The sequence below is a fragment of the Gossypium arboreum genome, chromosome 10 (genome assembly GCF_025698485.1).
Source record: "Gossypium arboreum isolate Shixiya-1 chromosome 10, ASM2569848v2, whole genome shotgun sequence".
Classification (NCBI taxonomy): Eukaryota; Viridiplantae; Streptophyta; class Magnoliopsida; order Malvales; family Malvaceae; genus Gossypium; species Gossypium arboreum.
In genome coordinates this window covers 122,082,555-122,088,839 of record NC_069079.1, presented here as the reverse complement: position 1 = coordinate 122,088,839, position 6,285 = coordinate 122,082,555, and the positions used below count along the sequence as shown (strand labels likewise).

Below are 6,285 nucleotides of genomic sequence, written 5' to 3'. Positions count from 1 at the left end.
ATACTAAATTCGAATTTAGTTTGACCGACAGCTAGAACTCGAGCTCATTTCGATAATTACTGAATTGAATTAAAAAAAAATTGAATCAAATGTAACGTTTTATTTACTCCTAATTTACCCTTCTTTTCAAACTTGTTAAAGGAAAAATTAGTTTAAAATTTTGAATCTGTATTTCAATTGAGGATTTGAACACACTATTTTAATTGATTTTTTAAGAGAATCAATCCAACAATTTGAAAGTTGACATGAATCATTAATTTGATCTAATTATTTGATTGGTTCATTTATTTTAAGAGAAACAATTGTTTAAAATTTTGAAAGTTCACGTGGATCTTTAATTTGAATTCGTGTTTAATCTAATTATTTTTGTGGGTTCACGTACTACAAGAGATATCATCTTGGAATAATTTGATTTTGTTGCATAATAAAACTAATAAAGAGAACGTATTAACTTGAAAATCATACTACTTTTTTTGTTTGTTTGTTTTTATCTTTAAGGTTGTCTGGATTTAATCTTTTATTATTAAAATTAAGAATCTAATTATATTCTGTCTTATCAACCTTTCACATACTTTAGATATGCCCTAAAATAACTTAATAATTTTTCCATTTCTCCGAGGTAGTTAAAGAGTGGTTTGTGTTTGTTAAGGTTGTTTTACCCTAAACCCTTTACATGGGGCTGTTTTGGCTACTTATATCGAAATAAGCAATGTATTAATAAACGAAGAAAAACAAGCATTTATGAGGTGGACTTGGATCGAGTTATTTCCTGATTCGAATTTTTTTGGCCTTCCAGTTTTTCTGGTTGAAATTAGTTTGGACTCAATTTTTTTCAATCTTGGGTTTTCTTGCTAGATTTTTTTGGTTCAAATCTTTTCAAGTTTGGACTCGGTTAAACTTGATTTTTCTGTCACTAATTTTACTATTGCTCAACTTCCTAGAAAAATAAACATATGAAAAATGTCTATTGTTATTATCGAGAGGAAAATCAAGATTCATTTCTCTTATAGACCTCTTTTTAATTAAAATGTCCTTTGTTTCGTTATTAAGATTAGTCAAATTTCTAGAACTATAAATATCCAAAAAATGAATTGTTTGTTCTTCATCAATGCCAATATCAGGAGGAATTGTTTGTTTTTCATTAAGACCAACATTTTCAATATTGAATACATTTGGCACATTATTAGGCTCATTTGTATCATTAATTTCATCATTTTCATTGACATCATGATGAAAATTTTCATTTGATTGATCCAAATTTTCATTAAAAACTACTTTTTTAAAACAAATTTAACAATAGCACCTTGTTGTGGTTTTTTAAACTCTTTAGCACGTTTTCTCTTTTTCCTTTTTTTCACTTCTAGATAAATGCTTTTAGGAAACATTATAAATAAAAGATAAATCAAATGCTCAAGTAACACAAGAAAATAAAACAGTAGCACCTGATAGAAGAATTCCAAGTTGAATATTTGCTTTCACATTTGCTAATTCTAAAAATCAAATCGAGTCACTGGAATTCTTTAAATATAATTATAATAATCAATTACAAATAGACACTGTAATTAACAATATCTAATTATTTGTAAGGGAAATGCAACTAAAAAAATTAAATGAGTAACAAAAACAATTATAACTTCAATTGTAATACCCTTAACCCGTCTTCGTCACCGAATTAGGGTTACGAAGCATTACTATACAATCGAAAACATTTAAACGTTTTATCATTCAATAATTTAAACTCATCATAAACCATACATACACATGCATACTATCCCTAAATCGAGCCTCGAGGCCCTAAAAATAGCTTAGAAGCAATTTGGGACCAATTTGAAACAATTTGGAAAGTTTAGGAAAAATATGTAAAATTTTTAAAACAGGGGTCACATGGCCATGTGACATAGCTCTAGGCTGTGTAACTTTCGAACAAGGGACATACGGTCATCTCCCAGCCCATGTCCTCACCCATGTAACTCTTTGAGTAGGGTCACACGGCCGTGTAACTCTCTGAGTTACCCCACACGCCCGTGTGCCAGGCCGTGTAACTCATCGACTTGCGCCCTAAGGAAATCATCAGATGACACATGATCGTGTTGCCAGACCGTGTGCCTCACATGGCTGAGTCACATGCCCGCGTCTCAGGCCGTGTGAACCCAAATCTCACCTAAAATCAAGTCATTTCAAAACCTAACCATGCATACACATTTAATCCATTTGTGCACACTTTAAAGGGACCTAAACATCATCCAAACACACATCAAAATGTCATTTCAAGATCCTAATTCAACTAGCCAATATGCCATTCAAAGGCACCTCAAATGCATACAAACAACTTTTACCTAAACATGTCAATATTACCACATTTCAAGCATCATATTCTAGTTCAATACTTACCAAAACATACCACAAATTTAACCATTAACAAACCAATCAAAACATACCGTAAAGGACCTTATAAACATGCATAATAAGATAACTAAAGTGAGACAATTTGTCAAAACATCAAATGGTGCCAAACCAATATAACTCCCAAAAGTTTATACATGCCAAAACACCAACAACACATTCATCAAAATATCATTACAAATCACCCTAAATATGCCATTATAAACCTTGGCCAAGATGCTCAAAAACTACTGAAAAGACTTATGGATAGTGTGATAGGTCTCCGGCAAGCTTCCAAACTGATCGAGCTTCCGATAATCTATAAAACAAACGAAAGAAACTATGTAAGCAACGAGTGCTTCATAAGCTCGTATAAACCAAAACATAACGTGCCATTGCATTTGCATAACATAAAGCGTAGGTATAATGTCAACCAAAACCATAAGCTTGGAATAAACCTATATATCATCATCAAATTCACAAGTTAGCACACTTGTACATAATCCAAATGAATTAACCATAAGATAAGTCAATTTCCATATGAAATACATCATTTAGTTCATGCATTCTTTCCATAAGATTATGCTTAATTCCATTTGAATACTTACCATTTCATTTCCTTTTCTTACCCGTTGAACCATCTAGAATTACATCGGATACTCGGGAAAGCTCACACGAAGTGTGCCTTTACATATAACCGTAACATTTCCTTTACATCATTGCTCACACGAGCTGTGAAATGGGCATGCTCACATGAGCTGTGGAGAATCCGCAACAAACGCAAGACCTCAGACATCGATAGGACATTCTAAACCAGTATCTAAAACATGAAATAACTAATGACATGCCATTTGTATCCTACGAATTCCTAAAGTTCAACTGGAACTTAATATCTGTCAATTGATCATAGCATTGATACATTTATATATATCAATCATTTTCATTAAACATAACATAGTAAACATTCAATTTAAATATCATTAACACGATAGCCGTTCATATGAACTTACCTCGACAGTTAGGGGCAAAGAAGTTAGATAAACTAATCCAAACCTTTAACTTTTCCCCAATCTAAGTCTAAACGTAGTTTATCTTGATAAAAATGGATAATTTCAATCAATTAAACACTTCTAGTATTCAATTTACTCCACATTTCATACTTATGCAAAATTACCAATTTACCCTATCATTTTAACTTTTCATAATTTAGTCCTTAAGCTTGTAATTTGAAATGTAACCACTTTAATCCTCTATTCAAGCTAGCCGAATTTCATAGGGACCTATACCAATTCATTAAAACCAACATTTCATAATTTTATCATTAAATCTTACTAATTTTACAAATAAATCCCTAAATGCAATTTTATAAAAAATCACTTAACAAAACTTGTTTATTTCTCAACAAGGATTCATAATCTATCAATTAATATAAAAAAAGCATTCAAGAACATTCATGGCATAACCCTCAACCTTTAATAGTTTTACAAATTGACCTTCCAGCTAGCTACATTAAGCTAAAACGAACTCGAAAACATAAAAATCATTAAAAACGAGGCTTGAATACACTTACATGTAAGGAAATAAGCTTGCCCGAATACCCTAGCTTGTTTCAATGGTGATTTTCGATGGAGATAGGAAGAAATGAAGAAGATGAACATGATTTCTTAGTTATTTTAGTTTTATTTACTAATTTAGCTTTTTACCCTTTAAAAATTATCTAAATTTCAATAAAACATAATCCATAATAATCCACTAACTCATTAAATGATCTATTTACCATTCAAGTCCTTTGATTTAAGGTTTCATAATCATTTGACCCTTTTAACTAATAGAACTCAACTTTTTAACCTTTTACGATTTAATCCTTTTCACTTAATTAAGCATTTAAACATTAAAATTTCTTAACGAGATTTTAATATGACCTTAATATAATTCTTAAGACATTAAAATAATAATAAAATAATAATTTACTCATCAAATTATGGTCCTGAAACCACTATTTCTGATACCTCAAAAAACGGGCTGTTACATTAATCGCATAAAGTCATAAAGAAGGGGTATGTAATAGTATACTGTACTATGGTTTATGAAAAATGGAATTAAGGGGAGAAGCTAAATATAAGGTTGACTTATGACTATTAGTTAAAAGCCAAAGATGTCATCAAAATAAGAATGAAAATATTACAATAAAAAAGAGGAATGAGGGTGAATTATACCTACAACAATGGTAGATTTGAAAAACTGCGGATGGGAGGCTCTCAATCTCTCAGATATAAAGTAAAAATTAATAACTTCAATTAATTGATGCTAATGACTGATTTATTACTCAAATAAAATTTGACCTTATTTAACTTGTAGAGAATTTCTCCCATTGCCATGGTTGTCGGAAAACAGAGAATGTTGAATGCTAGTAACCATTTTTGGAAAAATGAGAATCGACTTTGGTTTTGAAAATGAAAACGAAAATGAAAAAACGGGAGTCTCCACCAATCCTTTTTGATGAGGTGTGATCGGGTCACCTCAAATTAATCGTTTTAATAAAAGTTAAGATTTACTAAAACGATAATTTTTGGTCTACGAAAATCAAAAAATGAGTTCGGGAGTCGGTTACGCACGAGGAAGGATTAGCACCCTCGATACGCTCAAAAATTGGTACCTAGTTGATTAATTAGTGTCTTAGTGTCGAAAATTAAAAACTTGAAAGACTTTGAAATACGATCCCTCTTTTGTAAAAAATGCTCAAATGTTAAAGACCTTCTCGTCTCAAAGTGATGAAATGTCACATCCAGTAAGTTAGGACACGACATCTCGAAGTTTTGAAAATGAGCCGGCCTTTTACTTAAAATTTATGTATTTTAATCCCTTTTTTTAAAAGGATATTCAGTTATTTAGGGTAAACGAGAAAAAATCAAAACCCAGTAAGTTAGGGCACGATCTCTCGAACTTCTAAATACCGAATATTGCCTTTATTTATTTTATTTTATTTTTTATTTTAAAAAAAATCTTATCTCAAAGTGACAAGATGTCATACCCGGTAAGTTAGGACACAACGCCTCAAATCTCCGAGAGTAAGCATTTTATTCGAAACTCATATTGCGATTTTAGAAGAATATTCCATTATTTAGGTTAAACGAGAAAAATCGAAACCCAGTAAGTTAAGGCATAATTTTCTCGAATTTCCAAATACAGAGTATTGTTTATCGAAAACAACATTTTTAATGTATCGGGTAAAATGTACGTAACATGATTTTATGGTAAAATGAGGAATGAATTGCGGTATTGATACGCGTAATAAAATAATAATAACGCAGATGATAATATAAATACAATAATAATAACGAATAACATAAACTTGCAGGTATATAGAGACATAAATGAAGAAACGAATAAATATATTGTAACACCCCAAACCCGGCCCAGACGTTATGACCGGATCTGACATGCCACATCGAAGCGTTCAAAACATTTTATATTGTTGATCCAGAAAAAAACTTACTTAGTGTTTTAAAAGATAATTTCATTATAGGTTATAGTGAATGGAAGTCATGCACCGGTAGGAAACCGGAAAAGAGGTGGTGAGTCCATCTGATCGCTTAATACCAAGCTCCTTCGGATCCAATCCTAGACATGCATACCGCCATTGCCACACCTTAACGTCATGGATATTTCTCTGAAACCGATTTTGATTAAGTCATTTTAGGAAAAGTGATTAATTTTGGAAAATACTTTCATTGCGGAAGCTTTGCTTGTTGTCGTATTATTTTGAAATCAATTGTTGTTTTTGAAAACGCGCCCTAAAGCTATCCAATTTCAACAGTTAAAATAAGTAATACCTATCTTAGTAACACATATTAAAACCATCAAAAATAATTAAGCGGTCTTATTACATTTAAAAACCCAAAC

At 31.1% G+C, this 6,285-nt stretch overlaps 1 long non-coding RNA gene across 1 annotated transcript; it reads right to left on the bottom strand.

Annotated features, from left to right (window-relative positions):
• Nucleotides 1-2,458: 2,458 nt before the first annotated feature.
• LOC128281765 (uncharacterized) lies at nt 2,459-3,090 on the bottom strand. The gene is made up of 2 exons (XR_008272033.1): nt 3,012-3,090; nt 2,459-2,701 (listed from the first exon to the last, which is right to left on the bottom strand). It is a non-coding gene; the product is annotated as an uncharacterized LOC128281765 (long non-coding RNA).
• Between the last annotated feature and the right edge of the window lie 3,195 nt (nt 3,091-6,285).